This window comes from Oryzias latipes, chromosome 4, assembly GCF_053564925.1.
Source record: "Oryzias latipes strain Hd-rR chromosome 4, Olatipes_Hd-rR_3.1".
Taxonomy (NCBI): domain Eukaryota; kingdom Metazoa; phylum Chordata; class Actinopteri; order Beloniformes; family Adrianichthyidae; genus Oryzias; species Oryzias latipes.
Window position 1 is genome coordinate 12,143,534 of NC_136240.1, and position 23,071 is coordinate 12,166,604.

The following is a 23,071-nucleotide window of genomic DNA, read 5'->3' on the forward strand; positions in this document are numbered from 1 at the left end:
TTTCAAGCTGCATTTTTTTTGTCTGCTCCTGATTCAAATGATTTGAATAAAAAATACAGAAAAATGCAATTTTAAGCTCAATTTTCTTGATATGTCCTCTATTATGAGAAAAATGACACAAGAACATGTTAAGCGCGATTTTCACTGTAGTGGGTCTGTAAGAAGCAACACCAGTGATAATAAGAGCAGAAGGGAGCTGAACCCTAACGCTGAACCTGTATTGTTGAAAAAAAACATTTTAGCAACACATTATGATCAAAATAAGTGGGCAAGAACTTGGTAATGGATTTATCAATTTCCTCTAAGTTGCTTCAATTTGTTATAACCAAATGGTGAGAGTGCAGCTGTGGCAGGGCTCCAGACTTTAGACCAGTACAACAATTAGCCTCAACCCTGAAAAAGACCTGTCATCAGATGAGTCTGTGCAGCAGTGAGAAGGACTGATGATCTCAGATCAGTTGCGATACAAGTATCCAGTTGATAGCAGGTTGCTGTCCTCTTCAAGAGGACAGGCTTATGTAGTGCCAACAAGAGTGTTTTAGCCATAGCTGCTGTTGGGCAGCTTATTGATCAGCGTTTGTTTAAAATCAAAGAAATGTCAACGTATAATCTATATATTCTTTTATTGTTATGTTTACAACATAATGATGACATAGATTAAGCTTTTTATGAGGCCCTATGAAGTTAAACATCTGTTTGTGTGTTTTGTCATCTTCAGAATGTCCTCCAGGGAGTTTCCTTTCAACCGCTTACATTTCTTTCCTCTCATGGATGAAGAATCTGCCTGCACACAGACCAGATTACTCATAACTGGATTTCTTTTCCTTTAAATGGTAGATAAAGCAAAGATATATATTCTTATGAGGATGATAAATTGGGAAAGATGTTGTTGCTCATACCTGCCCAACTGTGGCTAATTTTTCTCCGTGAAACTTTAAGGCTAATTTAATAACCTAAAACTCATTCAGTCAACTATGACCCTACTGTGCACCCTAATGGACAAAAATATGCGTAAACACCTGCACTAATTACCTTCTCGGGCAGATTATTTATGAAAAACATTATTGCATGTGCAAAACGATTCATTGGTCAGAATTCTGACCAATTTTTCATGCAACCATCCACATATTTCCCAGCTCTTGGGGAGGCAAAGCATGTTTTCAGTGAAACCAGCACCATTATCTCCATGTGACAGTTCATTTTCAGGACTGTTTGTTGCAAGGAAACCAAACAAGATAATCAAACAGGCAAAGATTAGCATTGCTGTGTGCTCTTAATCAGACCGCACTGATTGTTTATGTTGGATTTTATCTGATTAAAGTGTTTGTCGTCTCATGGAGCTTTCAATTCTTTCCTTCTGAATTCTCCTTGAACAAGTCATGGCAGACGCCTTCTGCTGGAATTTGTTGCTCTGGTGAATAACTTATGCTAAGATCTGCCTTCTAAATAGTTTCCTTTTATAAAGTTTGTGATAGAGTCTATTGACTGCACTGCAGGTGCCGAGTAGAGGACAAAATTAGCACGGCACTGAGCCTTGAGTGTTCAGGAGGGCTAATTGAGCCAAAACTTCTCAGAGATAGACATCTCTGATTACATTACATCAGTGAAATATTCTCGCCTCACAAGTGAGCTGATACTGAGGCGATATCAAGAAGCCAAACTTCCACTGTGATTAACACAGGGAAATGATTTTTAATAACTGCTAATTATCTGTGTTTTTGTTATCTGGTGCAAGACGTTACTGGGAAGCAGCCAAATTGATTCTGAAAATTTTGATTTATTTTCCACCATAATGATGAATGAACCTAATTTGAGGAGTCAATTCAAATTTACAGATATCAGTTCCATAAAAATTTTGACTGATTATAGATTTTAAAACCTCTGCATTCAATTTTGAAATCACTTAATCACACAATTAAGTTGTGTTGGCAGCAGACATCTTTTTGACAACCAGAGCCTGACGTCGGTTTTTCCTGTTTCCCATCAAAATAATTGTTGTGTTAAAATTAAATAAATTGAGGTATTTACATGATCAAAAATGTTTAATTTTTTAACTGTTAATCAACACAACCATGTCATAAACATTGCTTGGATGGGATCCTGTTCACTGGCTATGCAAACCTACATTTCCATAAAGCAATGTTTCCAATCAGAACTACACTGTAAAAACAGGGTTCATAGAAAAAAGTAAAAGATTTTTAAAATAATAAAATAATAAAATAAAAAAAGAGTTAAAAGTAGTTCTGCAAAAGTAAGCACAAAAAAGTCTACTAGTGGGGTAAAGAAAATGTCTTACCAAGAATTTTTAATTCAAGATAAAAAACTTTAACATGTTTTCTGAAATTAACCCAGGAAAGCACTAGATCAAATAATTGACTGATGGGGGCATTTATTAAACCCTCAAATTAAATCCACAGCTAGCATCTATGTATGATGAATTGGGTGAATTGGTTAAGTTTTTGGTCACAAAAATATTAGTTTGATGCAAAAAAGTTGACATGAATGTTCAGAAAAAAAGTACCGTACCTATCCATTGTTTCAAATTTGATCCACAAATTTTAAATATGGTGGAACTGTATTGGAAAGAATTAATTATCAACAATTATTTTTATTATTTCAATACAGCAAGTAGTCGTTTAAAAAAAAATAAAGTATAACAAACGATGAGGTATTCTCACTATATTGTATAGAACAATAGCACAACTTTTCTCGCATGGACCGTTATACAATGGGTTTTTGAGAAAAATGTTATTAATGCTATTGAGATAGGGGTCCCAGAAATGTGTGTTCCAAACAACATAATTGCTTATTAGGGTTTAGATTATTTTGCTATTGAAAACCTTTATTGATATATTTTCCTTATAAGACAGAAAATAAGACATATTTTCATTAAAACAAGGGTCTTTTTACTTTCATAAGATTCCATTTTTGCAGTTTAAATACTGAAAAGTGCAGCAACAGTTCAAATCTCAACACATACTTCAATCAGAACAACAAACATGCTTAAAAATGATGAGGAGCATTTTGGGTAATAATTTTGATACAATCTTTTGTGTACTTTGCTGCATCACAGACTGACAACAAGTTGATATTCCAAAAAACTCTGACATAAAAGGACCACTTTGAAGCTCTCACAGAAATAACTAAATAGCTGTTCTATTTTTGATGTCTGTCTACTTCAGGTTAAGTAGGTTCTAAAGTGGGTAGGAAAGAGGAAAAATAATGTTTTAGAGATGGGTCAGCTTTAGCATTGACAGTTGTTCAATACTAATGAACTCTGATCGGGACTGAGACTGAAAAAGAAATCTCAAAGGATAGGTAGTGGGGGATCCTTAGAATCAATTTTAAATTCAAAAGCCATTCCGAAATGGATGCAAGCACCAATTATGCACTATCTGAATGTTGCAGGATCTGTAAGTCACATTTCCTGCTAAGAGCAGCAGTTGCTGAACCGCAAATCACAAAAATGAGCTTGCTTTGACTCTGCAATTATTGGCTGGGTGTAGCCATTCTCCAGCAGGTGACAGCCAGTCAAATGTGACTGAGTGCAATATTATCCCACAGACACACTCTCCCCAATTTCAGGCAGAGGATGATGTGTTTGAATTATTGATACATTTTCAAGGTTGAGTGCATCACGCTTTTTAAGGGACTCTGAATGCAAAGAAAAGGAGTGATAAAAAAGGAAGAGCAGTCACACATACACACACCCCTCCATTGCACTGCCACAAACCTCCTGTCAATCATCTGCGTCTTCTACCCTGGCTAGTAAACAAGACCCCGACATGCTTTCCCTCCTTTACTTGAGGGAGTAACTCGTGATGCATACGCGCTAACAATGTTCTGGTCAGCCGTAAAAGTGTTAAATTAGCAGTTGATCTTCATCCATCCGTCTTCTGTGGTCAGGAGCTCAGGGTGCTGACCATGAGAAGGAAACTGAGTTCAAGTGGCTGGAATGAGCAACTGGGCTCTGCCTTGAAGAGGTGAAACGAAATCTGGGAGGAGCTTGGAGTAGAAGTGCTCCTTCAATCTGAACGCTGGGAGTTGCAGCCTGATGATCACATCCAGTTCAGAGCCTTCCTGGAGATCCTTCCCTTATTCCACATTTATCATTTTGAAGCCTGTAGATCCACTGCAAATAGCGCACATTGCCTTTATGCTGTATGGCCTATTTGAAGGCTTTTTTTTATACATAGAAGTGAAAGTAAAAATGAAAACCACTGCAGCAAAACAGAAAAACAATAAAAAAAACACCAAAAAATGTGTTGATTTTTTTTTTTTTTTTTTTAGCAGAAACATTTAGTTTTGTGGACAACTCTTAAAAAAAACACAAAATTTTTCCAAAGTTGTGTTGTTTCTTTTGGTCGATAGTTCACACTTTATTATATTTAGCAGTTGTGACCCAATCATCTGCCCTCATTCACATGGTCTGTAGACTAGCCTGTGGGCAAGAAACCTTTGGAAACACAAAAAAAAAAATAAAAAAAAAAATCATTTGATAATTGTGAACTTATCCTTGAAAGTGACTCTCCATACAAGCTTGCAACAACTCAGAGTTGCAAGCATAATGTGTCTGTGTTGTCAGCCATATTAACAAAGTGAACACATCATTAAACAATGTCATTAGCCAGCGACTCATGCTAATGTCTTCGTTTAACTATCAATGACGCCTAGCTTACTGGTCTGAAAGGGAAATCTGTTTTCTGGATTATTAGGCCAAAATAGAAATTCAGTAAGCACTTTGAATGTTGTTGTGCTGCTCGGAAGGGTGGGACACTGCAGTTAAATTGAATTGAAATAATTCAAATGGCAAGGATGGGCAGAGCAGAACTACTTTTAACTCTTTTTTTATTGACTTATTTGTAATGGCTTGGTGCTCAGTCAGTACAAAATAAAAATAAATAAATAAAAGGTCTTGCGTTTATATTCTAACTCGTGCAGAATGGGATTCTGCACGCCCATCTAAATGCTAATAGGAGAAAAAAAACTGTTGAGATTCCCTCTGTATAACAATTGTAACAATTTGCTCATTGCTAACCCATCGTTTGCCAACTCCCATAATTTTGTATCGTTCTAGATTAAACTTAATTTTGGGCCATGCCACTCATTTTAAGATGTTTTAAGTGTTTATCCACGGCTTTTGCTATATTATTCACAAAAAAATAATATTTTGCTATCTACCTTTTTATTATGCCAACCTAAGTGAACTCCAGAGTTGAGTTAAAGCTTGTGGATTCCTCCCTAAGAGAATTTCAATGACCATTGCCACAACTCAGACTGAATGAGAACCTAGATATCAACACAAGTGGGAGCTGAAATTATCTTTGCACCTTGTCTGTGCTAGCAAGTACACCACCACACAGGTTTAAATCAGACTTTAAATCATTCAACGCATAAATACCGTTGGCTTCCGCTGTTTGAGGTTTTTATTTTATTTTGTGATTTTCATTTTCAGCGATAATATTATTCCGTCTTGGCCTGCACACCCTAACAGATGGCTTTGATAGCTTGCTTGAAGCAGTCCAAAATTCCACACATAGCGCTACAGTAAACTAAGCATCAATCTTTGCCTCCACTTGTTCCATTCCCCATGCAAAGTCATTACACACATGGCTTCAGGGAGAGATTCCCTGTCACACAGCCTTTGCCTTTCAAGGATTTGGATCCTTGTCATCTGTATTTTGTAAACGAGTCAAGTGACACTAATATTAAGGGAGTGTAACGGCTTTCAACCACCTTGAACAATCTGACATTTCAGCAGACATTTTTTTTTATCTGTTCAAAATTGTTTTCAATAAGTAAACAGTTTACAAGTCTTGTGAATCAGTCCTGAACAGCCGGAGTGTGTGATCTGTGGCATTCCCTTTACAGACTGCACTTTGGCGTCACAATCATGCTGGTAGAACAAGGTTTCCGTTACTGCATGGTGCACGTTAACCAATTACCGAAAATTATAAACGAAAAAACATCAAATGTTTAAAAAAAATATGAACATTTTTGTGTTATTTCACAACCCAACAAGGCTCTGTGAGCTTTTTAAAATCATTTACTATATTTTATTTCTCTTTGTATCTTTTTATTCCAACAAAACACTGAGTAACAAAGATGCTTGTCAAAAAGAAGTTCAAAATAAGCCTGACTAAAGAATTGTAGAGTGTGAAAGGTCCATAAACAAAGGTTCAGGGTGGGAAAAGAAACTTTATAAGAATGAGAACTGATTGCTAAACAACAGACTGTACAAAATCAATAAGCAATGTGTCACTTAACTGTCACTGTGTACATTTACTGACATGAAGTAGTACTCTGAGCATTGTCACTTTTTTGACAAAAGAAAAAACGAAAATATAAAAGCTGTCTGAAAGCAGGAGAGTTTTGGATTTGATTGCATTTAATGTTCCCAGTAAAGAGGTGGGAGATTGTTGAAGAATGTCTCAAAAAACACTGTTAAAATTTACAAGGACAATTAAATTAACAACACATCTCTTTGATTTCTGACATGCATAACTCAACAGGGAGATGAATGTTTTTTTGTTGTTGTTTTATGAATAAAAGACAGGCATTATTAATTCTGTTTTGCCATTTTCTAACAACATCAAATGCCTTTTCTCTGCTTATTTTTACACCGTTAGCACCCTACCTTAGCAACATTTATGTGTTCAAATGTTTTTCTGTGCATGAATTCATTATTTTTTATGGCAAACTGTGCCATTTTTTTGAAAGTATTGAGGCATTTGGGAAAATATGTATTTCGCTCCAAAGACATTGACATTATTTCCCCAACCTAGCTGTTCGTAACTATTACGATCACAAATTGGACACAGCTTTATGAAATTCCGGAAACTGGGCAAAGAGAGACTGGTGGGCAGATGGGCAGTGGATAAAGTCTTTTATTTTCTCCACTGAGCAGCTCCACACCTTGGATAATAGGAGCCAATTCAGTTCAGCCCATAAAGAGGTTTATCAGTTCCTGTCAGCATGCCCTGCAGGGGTGAGACGACAAATAACAGGGTAGTGAAAAAGAAAAGTAATAGGAGCCCAGCTCCCTAACCTGTCCTCCGTCCGCCAATAGCCATCTGCGTTTTCAAAAAACACTCATTTCCGCACACGACTCGAGACACAAGATTAGAGAGTTAAACGTTGGGTCTGTGCAGCGTTAGAAGGAGATACAGAGGACACGTGATTCCAGGCGTTGTAATGGGTGGATTTCTGAAACGTCACAAATGTCACTACAAGAGTTAGCAGTAGTCTAACTATATGTGGGTTTAACAAGCCAAAAGAATACAGTTTTCTTATCTAAAACTATGTTAATTACAAATATTAAAAAAGTCAAACAACAACAAAATATTTGTACATTTAGATGCTATAAAAGTCAAGTAAAGATTTGGTTTACTAACATTTACCGTGTTTGGATTTTAGTTTTAGCAATTTTTTTTTTTTTTTAGAAGTACAACATGATGAATCATGCAAAATTGATGTATGATAAATTTCAATTTCTTCCTCGTCTTACAACCAAAACAATCCCAAAACATAAGAAAATTCAAACACTTCTATGCATATTATCAAGCATCATAGCTAGAGTCAAAATTATACCCAAAAATAGTATTTTATTTTGAAAGGATTCCTCAACTGAATTTTCTGAATTGACATTAATTTAAAAGAATTGGAGTTTAACAAATTGTTTTTTTTTTTCTTTAATTTGGTCACTAATAAATATTTTATTTTGTTTTATTAATTTAATATTATCATTTCCACAAATCAAGAATGTCCAAAATCCAAATTCTATTTCTGTGGATTTCCCTAAATTTTTTCTCATTTTGAAAAGTGATGAAGCCACAGAGTCTTGAGACTCCTCCACTGCGTTTGCCTCATGCTTGCTGGAATAAATTGGTACCATATGGCATGATGACAGGATCACTCAATCTTCTGTGTACCTGAACACCACATTAATCATTTTTGGGGGATATTCTTTCCCTTTCATCACACAGGAATTTCCAAATATCCCCTGCCTTTATTTCTCTCACACATGTAGTGAATTTACATACACAGACTGCACTCTGCTCTTCTTAGAAGCCAGACCATCTGACTGGGTTAAAGCAAAACAAAAAGTTAAGGTTATGTGTCAGGTGAGACTTTTTTTTTTCTTTTCTCGTTAGCATACTGAATCACTTGTTTTTTGCTATTATGTTTGAAAAAAAGATTTCTTTAAACTTTTTTGCCTACATTTAAAAAATCTGAAAATAAATGTTAATTTGACAACATAACTGTCGATATTAAAATTATATCAATACCTAAAAAAAAATTGACCCTATTAAAGTACCATATTATAAAGAGACAGGGCCGTACGTATAAAACAACTAAAATTAAAAAGTACGGAGAATAAATCAGACATAACTTTTATGTTTAATGATTATATTTGCACCTACCTCAATCGAGTGCCTATGAGGAAATTCCATGAGTATATGCGTGAGCATAAAGCTCCTTCCACTAATTCAGACTAAGAGTTTTTCGACACAGAAAGGTGAAGAGAGCAAAAAGGAGTGAAGTGGCCCAGAGGTGAGTAAGAGTTGGGAGAGAAGGAAAAAAAATGAGAGAGAGGGGGAGAAATGGAACACAAAAAAAAGAAAGAGTGGTCTTTATAGGAATGGCCGCTTGATGAATCAGACATGTCTTATTTGTGGGCTGCACTGTCAGAGAATTTGCATTGATTATTTTCCCCTCAACAGATACATTTAAATCAATGTGGCAAAGCGCAGCCAGAAAAGTGTGAGAAAATGTGCGTGGCACACACTGAAGCCTGAAGCTGTAACCTTGGTCGGACAGGAGGAGCCACAGCTCCCCCTTCATGCCAGACAGATGAGATCAGGAGCAAAAGCTGCTCAAAGAACAGAAAAGCTCTCATCTCTCTGTAAAAAGAAAAGAAAAGAAAAAAAAACAATCCTTCTCCAATCTACTCAGTTATTTATTTGCATAGGGCTTAATTAGCTGCCATTTTCAGCTTCAAAAGTTTTACCACAGTTCTACAGATTTTCTTTTTTAATTTTAAGTATTTTTTTAGTAAGAATTTTTTCTTTTTTTAATGTGTTATACATTTTCCTACACTGCAGATACAGGTGGTTACTGGAGCAAAGCAAAATCTTTCTTTATCCTCCTGAAAGCCTCACTGTCAATTTGAAAAAGTCTGAATTTCTCTTTCAGCAAGTGTTGCTTACATTTTTATTATTATCATTTCCCTGTTCTAAAGTAAGTGACCATAATAAATGTATAAATACACGTCTAAATGTAACTTTTCCCCCCACAAATTGCTGTGTTGGAAATGGAAAAATAAGATGAAAAAATTGTAATGAAAATAAAATAAAATATGTATATTTTTTAAGTATAAGAAATATGAAAAATAATTTTTGTTTATGCAAATTCATTAATATATGAAGTGTTGAAATCTGTTGTATTTTTATGAAGTTCAGTCTTGTTCCAACAAACTCTTGAATTTGCCTTCATAAAACTGAGCTAGCATACAATTTAAGAGTACCATACACAAAAATTACCTAAACTCTCCTTTTGTTATTTCATAGCTGCTAAACAATACATTTTAAGTTCTAATAATCAACAGACGTAGTACGGCGCACCATCAAACCCCCTTCTATCCAGTGTGTTTTCTGTCCTCCCTTGTGCCCCATCTCACTGATAATTTCTCCTGGAGTTTCAAGCCCGTACAGTGAGATCAAAGTGTCTGTCACACCCTGCCAGGGAGGAAGGCTCTGCAGCATATCCCTTCAATATATTATTCCCATAGATGAGTAAAGGCTGTGTGCAGACAGAGGAAGTCCTGTGTTATGAGGCAAATACAGCTTGGAACAACTCTTTTGTGGGCTTACACATGGATTGTGGGTTTTAAAATGAATAACGGTCTCACAGAAGAATTCATTTTGTTGACACTTTATTAAAATCTTTAAAGAAAAGGTGTTCTAGGAGGACTCTCATTCTGACAACTAATAGTTTTTGAAATCCTAGCTACAAATTATGCAAAGTTGTGCACTATTCTGTTTTCATGCTGTTGTATTTTCAGAGTACAAAAAATAAAAGTTAATAGAGGCTTTCCGATATCTCCTTGCAGTTTCCCTTTTCTCTGAAAGGCACATCTTAAGTCAGACTAAAGCATACACTCGTCTCTCCCCTAGGGTGCAGTGGCAGTGGTGCAGAAAAAGTGAACTGCCGAGGACCCCACTGTTTAGCAAACACTCCTACTGAGGGGAGGAATTAATTATTCAGAGCCAAGGACCAAGGCAGCCCCATTTGATTGCACCACAAAAGAAAGGTCAGAGCTTTTCATATGAGGAACCTCCTGGTTCTGCATCCTGTCAGCTGAGGAGACTGGTATAGTATATACGGCTGAAAGGCACTCCAACTAACAGCTCAATTAAAGGGACAGGGGTGCCGAGGTGAGGATGCATGTGAGAGACATGCAACAAACAGCGCACTCTGTCACAGGAGAAAACTCCACCAGGTCTAGAGGACACGATTAATGCAGGAAAAGAACATTTGTTAGCAGTTCCAACCAAGTACAAAGGATGTGAAACAGATGTTCTGAAACGGATACAGGAAAAGGATTGTGTTGGTCAAACGTGGCTCCTGGAAGCAGCTGTTATTCTCTTCTGAGCAAATCATTTCATTTTTCTCCCTTTGCAAGTTAGCAAATGATCCATTACTATATTTTAATAGTTAATGGCTTATAATGGTCTTAAAATCAAATTAAGGACATATTATTTAATCCAGGGCAAAACTGCCTTCCAAAGAGTGAAGTATCGCTGTTCAGAGTCTACACATAAAACATTTACTCAATTAATAGAGTCTAAGAATGTTTGGCCGCACAATTTCCAAACTGTGATCAATTATGATTTTTTTTTTCAATCAAAGTGGAGTAGGGTAACGCCTTTTTTCACAATAGGCAGCATAAATATACAGCAGCAGTGCAACCAAATACTGCGACTGGATCCTCGGGGTTAACGAAGTAAATCTGCCACAAAAGCAGAATACTACTGAGGCCCTCTTGGCATTTCAGTCCGTCACTGTAAATTATATTCTCCAAAAAAAAAAGTCTGGGCTGGTGAGCCCCAGCAGGGCTGAGGATGGAGCCAGGAGAGCAAATTCTACAACTGTGCAACAGGGGGTGTCTCCTCCTTATTGGTGCGCATGGTGCCCCAAACATAAAGCCTAGCGTTTCTATTGGTTTGGTTCTGCACCCTGTCAGCCAATCGTCAATGGTTAAGCTCCTCCATTCCATAGAAACCAGACTTGCACCAGTGATGACATCAACTCCAGTGAGCTTCCATCTTCTCCCAGTTACTCAGTTAAAATGGTGCACCACATATTTTCCAAAGGTCAGAAAGTAGAAACACAGAAACTGTACGTATTCTGTAGGGTGGGGTCTACTGAATCAGCGTAGAGTGGAACATTTCTATATCATTTTTTATGTCAGTGAGCTCATTTATAAATTACAAGAAAGAAATATCAATAGACTTTAAGCATAATCACGAGTAATCAATCATAAGCTGTGTTTGCTGTGATATCGTTAAGGTGAAGACACCACAGTTAGCTTAACAGTATGAATTAGCTTGTTGATTTATGCTTCTGGTGCATTATGGCTGAACACACAGATTTAAATTGGAAAGACATCTTTCCTAGGATGATTTCTTGCAGATGGTTCAGCCATTATATCTTAGTCTCTGAGATCATTAATTTCCTAGGTAATAAATCCCCGTGTTGTTAAAGGGCCCCCTTTATTTTGCATGCAGTACGATGCAGCTGGCTGTGCAGGAGGTTGAGTGCAGTTGCCAAATCGAGATGACAGTTTGCTCCATTGTTCATCAGTGAAACCACGGAGCCATGCTGAGTCTATAGCACATGGGTGAAAAATTAAACGCATCACCCAAAAAATTAACATGGTGCAATACAGTATGTTTGTACTCCCACAGAGACGACCATCAGCGATTTGTGTCTGGAATAAATGTGTCTTTAAAGGCTTGTCAGAATTTATCCTTAGCAAAATTCTGCAGTATTGTTCAGGGCAGACGCATAGGATAGTCCCCGTTGGATACTTTGATCAACCATTATATTTAAATACAGGAAATTATTCACTATATGCTCAAAAAGCTTTAAATTTAAAATGAAAGTTGTTTTTTATTTATTTATAGATGCTTAAAATTAAGTTGAACATGCTTCGCTTAGAGGTTATTGTGGATACTCAAAAAAAAGACATTTTTAAAAATAAATTTTTTTACTCATTGTAACTGATTCATATCTAACTATGTGTAAGCTTGTAATAATAAAAGAAAAGGACATAAAAAATGTCTTTATGTATGTCCAAAAAAAAACAACTATACCCCTTTGTAATTTTTAGGGACTATAGAATAAAAAAAAAAGAAAATTAAAAATCAGCCTGTAAGGAAATCTGACAGGCAGGTTAACTGCAGATAACCCCCCAACAAACAGGTAAACAAGGTAGGTCATCATAGAATCCACTGGGTGTTAGAATTCCAGGCTATTTTCTTTCTTAACACGGATTCAGTTCATATCTTTTTTAACTTGCAGGATTCAAAGGTACAGCCAAAGGGGAACGGTCAGCTGGGACAGAATTTTTTTTTTTTTTTCCAGATGATTTGGTCTTGATACCTTCATGAATCAAAGACCTCCAGCAGGATTATGGAGAGGTTTGTAACTTGAGTGAAAAGGAGTCGGTTGAAAACAGGTTTCAGCATTAAGATGAGTAACAGCCTCAAGTTAAAAAGTTTAAATATGTTGGGGTCGTGTTCACAAGTGGGTTGGAGGTGGGGTGGGGAGTTTGTAGGATGTAGACTGAGATTGACAGGAGGCTTGGGGCAGCATCGACAGTGATGTCGGCTCTGTATCAGTCTGTCACGGTGAAGAGCGAGCTGAACCGAAGGGCAAAGCTGCTAATGTGCCGGTTGATCTAAATTTCAGTCCTCACATATGGTTTTGGTAGTGACAGAAAGGATGAGATAGTGAATTCAAGCAGCCAAAATGAGTTTCCTCCAAAGCTGTTGCTGGGCTCATCCTGAGGGAGAGGGTGAGCTCAGTTATCTGGGAAGAACTAGGACTAGATGTGCTGCTTCTTCACATTGAAAGGAGCTATTTAAGGTGGTATGGGCATCTTTTTATTTGCCCCCCAGTAGCCCCCTAGTCGCAATGTTTCAAACATGCCCCATGGGGAGAAAGAATCCGTGCAGACAAAAGAAGTGTTAAGAAGGAGGTCTAAGGGGCTCTGGTTAGACTACTGTCCCCTGAACCTGGTCCCGGATCAGCTGTAAAAAGTGAACGGATGAATGAATAAACGAATGGATTGTTATGCACACAAGTACTTAAGAATATAATATTTTACATAAAATGATTCTTGCAGTTTTTTCTAGTTTTTGCTAATTACTTGATAAAAAATAAATACACTAATTATCAGTTGAACACGTAGGAGGTCATTTTTAACCAGACATTTACATAACTCATTCAATGAACATATTTATTTGGCTTTTAAGTATTTTATGACTTTTATGGTTTATTTTTACGTTTTCATTCTTTTTATCTTTTAATTTATGAAGTGCCTACTCAAAGTAACAATGTTTTCTTCCATTTCTCTGTTTGTCTTTTGACTGTTGATTATGTCCTTCGACATCCCCTCCGCACTCCCTAACTACTAAATACCTTTAAAGCGCGGGACTATCTACTGCCCTGAATTTTAAAAGCAATTCAGACATCATGCTCACTAATTTTATTAATATGTCACAGCGTCACTAAAGTAAAAACCTAATAAATGTAAACTTTTACAAAAAAACATTTATGGATCCACTGAATTCTAATGATGAAAACTTGGACAATTTAAAAAGAAATAATGAAAATACTTTTATTTACATGAAAAATCATTCAAAAGCAAGGCATTGTGATCTATATTCGCCAGACTAGTGAAACTTCTGGGAAATTTCTAGGGGCATTCGATTTTGGAATTGTTTATTCAGACATCTTTACGAAATGGTAAACACTATATGGAGCTTCCAAAGTGAATAATGAAGGAATTTGGACACAGCCGTTGCTTTTAATCTATTCCATTGTATGACTTTTTTTTATTGCTTCAACCTATTTTTATATGTTTTATGTCAAGCACCTTGTGTTCTACTCATTTTAATGAAATATGCAGTTCAAATGAAGTGATTGAATAAATATTACTTTTCAATAAAATCTATATGGCAAATTCATGTGAATACATATATGTAGACCAGCTGAAACCATAGAATTATTTTAACTTTTTCGGACAACTTTATAAATTGTGATTTCATCTTTAAAATTTGTTGATATTTTAAAGGATTGGGAAAAATGTGTTACTTTATTAGAGAGAACTTGCAGTAAACAACACAAAGCTTTTAGCTTGGGTTGGAAAGAGAGCAGGAAACGGCATCAGGCCCCAGGGCAGCATTATTATAGATGACTGTTTGGTTTTGGAGAACTTCTCTTCATAGAAAGGATGCATGTGGAAGGAGAAGTTCTCACACATTGTGGTTGAGCTGTATTCACAATGCAGGTGCTGACAGCAAAGGCGAGAGAACAAATTAAATTTCTAAAACTGTTAATAGTTAAAAAAAATAAAAATCGTAATTTTTTATCTATTCTTTTTTTCAAATGGCCATAATGCATATTATTATTATTCTTTATAGTTAATCTACTATCTTTTGCCGCCTTTAGCAGGCCTTTTTTAATTTACCAAATGACTCTTTAGTAGTCATTTGTTGTTATTAACTTTTGTAATAAGGAATTTATTTGAAACTAAGTTTGAAAGAGGAATTGCTGTTGGAATAAAAAATGTAAACACTTTACTGTAGGTGTTGACAACTTTACTCATATTTCAAGAATTTTAACATGCATGAATAAATGCATTTTTAACTTGGGGCAATGTGTGAGACTATGCTGCTTTAGTTGACAAAAATAAACTTGCTGCAAACACACAATATGAGCAGGAAAAAAAAAAGATATCCTTCGCCTCGAGGCTTGTTTGTGCTCTGGTGGTATGAGAAGAATGTCCAAGGTGTTGAAAATGTGTTGTTTTTTAATGTTTCAGGCAAAAATGGGAATAGACTAAGTTAGTAGATGTTAAACCGGTCTCTCCACCGATATGTCTCTGTGCCTTTCATATGCCAATGAAAAGGTACCTGCAGAACAAAAATTGTGATTGAAAAGTATCCTTTTCTATTTTTTCTAAGGCTCAACTGATCCAGTTCAAATTCTCTTCTGACAGACATAATGCAGAAAAGAGGCAAAATAGAGAATTTATTCAAGGTAGCCAAGGTATTATCTGCAGCAGCAACTGAGTGTATTTCTTATCAACTTTGAAGTCAAGAAAATATGAAAGCTCTTCTTCCCGTAGAGTTGGCATTTTATCCCATTTCACACCAGAATCTGCTGTTCTGATGGCTCCCCACATTATTTGGCAATCCAGAGGCTATCCACTGAGCTCAAAAAGGCAAAAAGGAAAGGGGGCGGGGATCTAACCTTGATTGTCAAACACTTCAGTTCCAAAGCAGCCTCATGAAGTTCCACGAGGCAAAACAGCAAAACAATCTTTTCACTCATAACACAAGCGAGGATCTCTGGAGCAATAAACTGATTCTGAGAGCTGTCATCAATCTTTAATCCCTCCCCAGGCTCTGTGGGGCCACAGTGAATAAAAAACCTCTCCACAAAACCAGAACCAGGCTGGATTCCAGCACATTCAAGGTTCAAACTATGGCCTAAAAGACTTGATGATTGGGCTGAATCACCCAAACAGAACTTCTAATCCTTTCTAATGGAAACAAATGTCAATAAGTATCCAGTATCTTTAGAAATGTTCTGCAGACTTTTATGGTAGATCATAGAAACAATAAACATTACTCAACGACAACAGTGTACTCATGCTGGATCAGTTTTATAATGAAAAGAACATAATGCATAAATAAAAGGAACCCCTTGTTTTTGCAGTGGTCACTTTCTTTAAAAAAAAAAAGCAATGAGTGAAATCCGAGAAGTAGAAATAAAGATTTTTTTAAGGCTGTAAAACCCCTCACTTCATACCCTTTTTCTCAGACAGACATGGACATTTTCACAATTTTCTCTTTTACTTTTACTCTCAAACTTTAAACATTCATAGAAAAAGAAGTCTAGAATGAAAAAGATCTACTCGCAATCGTAGATTCAAGTAGATTTGGCAAACTGAAACCAATCTGCACAGAAGTCGCAGCCCAGCCAATCAGGATGCAGAAACCTGTATGCTGTTAAAATAAAGAAAAGAAAACGGTGAAGCACAATAGAGCAAGGGACCACTGTTATTCAAAATTTGGTTGTGACAGTAAGAAAAAAGAATACATTTGAAGACGACAGGCACAATGATTCCAGCTGGTTGCCATTATTACTCATAGTCAAAGACCCTTTGCGGTACTGCCTAACTATGTAGCCATAAAGGGGCCCAAGTCTGGGTTCCCTTGTAACCGGTCCCCAGCCCGGATAAACTACAGGATCGTGTCAAGACGGGCATCTGGCATATCTCTGCCAAACCACCTGTATGAATCAGTGGAAGCTGATTTGCTGTGGCAACCCTTGAAGGGATATGCCTAAAGGTGAACAACATGTGTTGTTTGTTGTGATGGTACTTAGTTGTTTTTACGGTTCTGTCAAATAAACCTGCTGTACCTCAATCCAAATATCAATACAATTAATTTATTTCTTTTTGAAACAATGACATGATGGTATAGGCCAATTAGATTAATAACTTACCCTAGATCAATCTGGTTGGTAAATAGAAATATAAATCAATTCATCAATTAATCGTTACACCCCTACATCCAGTCCTAAAAATGATCCTCACTTTTCCTTCATTAGTAAACTTTTTTTTTTTTTTTTTTTGTGGGAAACTTTGTATTTTATTGTCCTTCAAGGAAAACCGAGAGTTGGCAGAAAAGAGTTAAGAATTAGTTGGAAGGATTTTTAAAACTAAAGCTACCTGGTGTTGTGTGGGCTTTGGCACTTTTCCCCTGCCCCCAAAAGTCAAGGACACATCCTAAGCTGATCCAATAGAGGACAATCTAAATAACTATTTGTGTCATCATACCAATGCCTCAAACATAGCAGCTGCGTGTAGCCTGTGAGTTGTTGCCAAATGGATGTGACAGTTTGCTCCACTGTAGATCAGTGAAACCATGGAGCCTTGCTGAGTCTTCGAGCACAATGATGAAAAATTAATTCAGACACGCACACATACGTGGACACACACACACACAAAATAAGTGCCTCGGGAAGAGTGTGTAGTCTCTCCCCAGAGATTGTCCCATGCTTAAATGTGTCTATTCTGAGTGGTACTGGGCGGCTTGTAATGCGACCTAAGTAACTGTCTGCTGACTGAGAGGTTGAGCTTTGGTCCCACCATATGTTGTCTCCCAAGCACAACACGCTGCTCCATGCATCCAAGTAAACAGTTGCATTCCAAACAAAGACCGTGGTGCACAGATTCATTTGTTTCAGTGGAATGCTAAAACAGATTATGTCTTATTAAAGTAGCATGAAAGATAAAAAAAAATAAAAGTAAAAAAAGGAGCTGGCACAATTCTGTTTTAAGACTTGTCTTGGTTTTGGCACTACCACTCATATGACAAAGACGAAAAACAAACAAATCTTTTCACCTGTACCATCAAACCGAAGACGTTTTAACACCAAGCAGACAGATTTAAAATGGTGACACCAGATAAACTTGTTCTGTTTTATCCTTGTCCTCTATAGATATTGGAAGTTGGACAGCGGAGGCAGCAGTGGGAGGGAGTTTGCACGAGTTCACCCACAACAGAAGCAAAGCAGGTGGTCAAGTTGATGACAATGAACAGACAGCACTGGTGGCCTAATTTCTTCATGTCAAACAACACCATATGGCTTTTCTGCTATGTTCTACCAGTTTAGAAGCAGGATGCACATATGTATGCAAGCTGCATAGTTCTCACACCTAATTAAAAGGGGAGGAGATGTGATACACTTCATCCTATATACTGTAAAACATGGGCTATGCAGTGGGAAGGTGAAAAACTACAACATATTCCCTCTGTAGTTCTTGCAATGCACGTCCTTGAAGTCATTGGGGTATTAAAATAGAAGGGGAAAAAACTGCTTCTGTCAGAATACTTCCACATAAAAGTGGATTACACTGAGCTTGTGTTATCTTTCAAACTCCACTAGATTATTACTCAGTTTTAACCCCCAGTTTTAGCCTATTTCTGAACCGTTAATGCTATCAGGGGGTGAAAGAGGTTTATGTGAGTCCAGCCAGCTTCCTAATCTGGTTAGTTGTTTCTGATGCCTAAATGAAACCATTTCTGATGCAACACAATCACTTAAAACCAGGCAAATGCACAGGTAGAACATGCACACTGCATAAAGGATGGTCTTACCTGAAATTTTAAGTACCTCTTTGTTGTAAGCTAACAGTGAAAACCTGCACCCACGCTACCATGCAGCCTCAACTTGACACCACGGGCAGTTCATCTTTAGTAATGACTCATATAATGGTATTTAAGTTAAGGACTCTGAAGCAGTGGCCACCAACCTTTTTCTAAGTCCACAGACTGGTTTAATGTCTGACAATATTTTTACAGACCAGCCTAGACGAGGCTGCAGTGGGCGATTCATTTTATTTATTTTTGCTTCCAGAATCGCCTAACTTTTGAGAGTAAAGTTTATTTTCATCCTCTGTAAAATATCGGCATCAGGTGTAAACTTTATCACTAGATTACACCATTAATCTAACCCTTGTGCTATCTTAGATGACCCCACCCTTACATTGACGTGTTCTCCCTACCATGACAAAGGTGGATAAAAGTGGAAAGATTTCATGTATTCCATGGACACCAGTGAAGATCACAAATCATTGAAGAAAAAAGGTTCAGAGCACTGTCTAGTGGGTGTAGATGACCCAACTCCCAATGGTAAAGTGCCTAGGATAGCACAAGGGTTTCAATGTGACAAAGATCTTTCCTATATCTTGTTTAAAAGGAAGCTTCACTATTGCACACCAACTTCAACCTCATCTGACTTTTTAGGTTCAAGGAAAATACCAAAAAAACGCCTCTAAAACTGGTATTTTATAAGTATAATCATAAATGTAAATCCAGAATTGTATTATCAGCATCCTCGAAACATTGGACACCTGGATGGTGAATATTGTCCTTTAGTGGGAACATCTGTCGCATTAAAGCCATGTTGGGAATAAAGACTCCTGTTTTTTGTCTTAATTTCGGCTTTCTTTTAATTTTAATTTGAAGGCACCTCATTGGCTCTATCCAAATGTGTTTGTTTTTGCTAACCTTGCTAGCTTGGGGATTTTAATTTAGTGGTCAGAGGAACCGCTATGAAGAAAAAAGTAGCTTTTTTGACACGTGACCAAAAGATTTGACATAAATGTTAAAAATGAGTCAGATGTGGTGGATGTGGTGAAGGCTGTGCTTTTTTTTCTCTGCGGCCCAGTACAAAATGTACTATGGACTGGTACCGCTCCAAGGCCCGCTGCTCTAATGTACTTTTTTTACACAAAGCAGCATAGAAAAGAAGTTGTTTGAGACAATAAGATGCAAGTTCATTTACAGCATTATGCGATTACAAATTACAAAAAACATCTTTGCAAGTAACTTTGTCTTAAAACGGTTTTGGGACAACCATTTGTGCACTCCATCCTTGAAAATAAGGGGATCAAAGCAATGCGAGTTTAGTTTATTTATAACCAAGAGAGTGGAGACACTGACTGCAGACATGAAGTGTCTCAAAGCTGAGGTGGTGACAGGTTACCCCCCCCAAAAAAACTAAAAAAACAGCACACTTTTTTATGTAGAGACAAGCCAGAAGTATGTGGAACTCAGTCGTTCATATGTTACCAAAATAACTAAAAAGCAGGGCAAACTAACAGTAATTTTCAGCCTTTTCTTGTTTCTTGGGTCCCAAATTGATATTTCTGTCAAGAAGTAATTCTGTATTCTTTGAGCACAAAACAGAAAAATACTTAACTCTGACACAATTTCCTGCCTTTGCACTATCCAAATGGATAAAAACTGGATAGAGGAACATGACTGAAACACACCTATTGGTGTAATTTTACGTGCTATACTTAAAACATTTGATTAACTCAATTGTTATTTCACTTTGTAAAACTCCGCCAGGGATAATTTTCAGGTGTTATCTTAATGCAGAAATAAGTCTGCAGACTGCAGCAAAAGTTTTCAGTAATAAAATAGTGTAGGGTTTCTGCCCCCCCTGTGGACTCTCAGGCAAATCATTCAGCTGGGGAGGAATAAAGCAGAAAATGGGCTTGTGCGGCAAACAATAACACATAGATAACAAGGACAAGTGTTGAAAATGTCCTAAAGGGACAAGTTTGCAAAAACGCCATAGTTCTGTCAAACTGGCAAACGCCTGGTTCTTAATGGCACACCAGCAGGGGTCACCATTAAGTGACAAAACAATATCAGTGGGAAAACATTTGCATCACCATGTACAAATATGCAAGTTGTCAGCCATAGAAAGCCTGGCCTTTTCAAGGTGACAGCAATCCCTTTAGGTGTGAGGAGAGTGCAGTTCAGTGGTGCAAGGAATGCCGAGAGATTTTGTGTGGGGAAACCGGTGGGACTGCGGAAGTTGCATGCAGTGAGGTGTGTGTCAGGGCACCAGAGACAAAGCAATGATTACAAACAATGAGTGGAGCAGAGTGCAGCTGACACTACTGCAGTCTAGTGGGAGACACGAGACGGAACACTTGTGACAACTGTGAGAGGGCGTGACACCTTTGACAGACAGAACTATGGGTACTAAATAGACCAAATGTCATTTTTTCACACTTGTATTTTTTTTTTCAAAGCAGAGAATTAGACTAATACATTGCAGATATAATTAATCACAAGCTGGAACATTAAGAGGCCGAACTCAAACAGTATTGTAATAACCTAAAACAACAAGTTTTGATGAACTGCTGGAAAATGAACTGGGGTCAAGTTTAACAAAAAACAACATTTATTTAATCAGTTAGCTCGTTAAGTTTAGGGTACAATTAAAGCATTTAAAAGCTATTGTATTAAGGCAAGCTTTTTTAAATTAACATTTTTAAAAATTTGAACAGGTTTTCAAAATATGAATTTGATTTCAAATACGTATTTGCCTAAACAAATGAATTCATCACATAAATTGACCAATTTTCCTTTCGAGGTATACTACATAATCATTTATTAACAAAAGAAAATGCTTGAATTTGTACACTTCAAATAAAAGTTTCATTTGTTTATATTTTTATTAATTATGTGAAGTATCTTTTATAGCCAAATAATATAGTTTTTAATGTTATTTTGAAAAGTAAATTGATATTTATTTAAAGTGACTTTTGAATAGAATTTTATTTTTCTAAATAAGCACTAGAACTATACACTTTTTATCCATAACGCAATCCACTCTGTTATATTATTGGCAGTTTTTATATCTTTTGTTATTCTGACCAGAATGAAAAAGGTAATAATATGTATATATATAATTTTTTTTAAATGGTCTGATTTCAACTGTTCTAACAGATTACATGTGATTAGTTTGTTTTATTTATCTAGCGGTTTGGCCAAAACTACTTTAAAACAAGCTACATTACAAGCAAAATAAAATAACCTGTAATTATTCAACAGCAGATAATGAGGAAAGTTCCCCTTCCCCTGGCTTTGTCAGACATGCAGCATACGTGATTCTGATAACCAAAAATAATACTTTTGTCACACAGCTCTCCAAGATCTGTCAAGCCAATTCCAACTAGCCTAAAGCATGGCAAGCGTTGCTCAAACGACATGTGTCATAGGGCTTTTTATGATTTCTAATTAAATCCAACAGAAAAAAATGAGACAATCTTGTCTCCTTTAGAATATGCAAAAGGGGAATTTCTTCTAAAACTTTAAAATATTCTTATGTCACAATTTATGATGGCAAACTGGAAGAAAACTAAATTCCACTAACTCGCTCACATTGAGGTTAACTTAAGAAATTGTACAGATGTAAACATACACGTTTCTTTCTCTTTGCCTCTATTGCTCTCTAGTCATTGAGAAAGAGACGATAAAAATATGATAAAGCTGAAGTGCAAAAACATACAAGTTAACGTGTCAAACTCTGTATGACTTAAGTGAAAGGACTTCCTGGATGGATTTAGCGTGTTGAACAGGTGGACCACAGAAACTGCTGAAGAAAAAAATCACAACCAAAAGATGCCTGAACTTTGTACTTATTCATAAAACTAATTACTGACTGCAACAACTGAACTTCCACCGTATTCTGTATATGGTGTCTAGTCTTCTGGAATGTTGAGGCTTAATAGCACAACAAACCTTGTAAATTATTAAAAAATAGAGTAATGGCAGAGAGTGCACAGAAGGTTTTGTTTTCAGTTCTAATTATCTAAATCATCGAAGATTCAATTTCAAATACCCAGTTGCCCACACTATAAAACAATTTCTGTTTTATTGGTGTCAAAATTTGGAATTTGCAACAGAATAATTAGAAAAGATGTACACTTTTACGGTTAAAAAATATACATGGACAGACCAGATTGAGGAGTTATAATAAAGCCTAAAGCATGGCATGTTATCTTTTTCCCCCTTTCTTTGTTTTCTCCTTTATTGTGTGGGTTGTAAATATATACATGTATGTATGTATATAACTTTATTTATACATACATGTATAGTTATATACAATACATACACACAGACGCGGAAACATATAAGTGTCCGCGTTTGTGTGTGTATATATATATATATATATATATATATATATATACACATATATATGTATAGTAGATATTGTATAGTCTGTGCCTATGGTAATTGGAGCACTCGGGGTAGTAACCCCCAAGCTGATCCCTAGAAAGACGTCAAACCTCTCAGTCCAGCTGAGCGCTATATATATATATATATAAGTAAAACATATGCTGTTTCATGCAGATCATATTTGTTACTTAGAAAATATGCTCATGTTGACCACAGGCTCCCTG

General features: G+C 36.5%; 1 protein-coding gene across 5 annotated transcripts in view; it reads right to left on the bottom strand.

Annotated features, from left to right (window-relative positions):
• adgrl2a (adhesion G protein-coupled receptor L2a) overlaps positions 1-23,071 on the bottom strand; it is a 264,519-nt gene that overhangs the window by 189,450 nt on the left and 51,998 nt on the right. The window contains exon 1 of one of the 5 annotated variants that reach the window (XM_078945808.1): positions 8,424-8,456. The exons of 3 other annotated variants lie outside the window; for them this stretch is intronic. The gene's annotated coding sequence lies outside the window, so the exon portion shown is untranslated. Of the gene's footprint in view, positions 1-8,423; positions 8,457-23,071 lie in introns of those variants that run through there. One more of the 5 variants, XM_078945805.1, reaches the window with a different exon arrangement.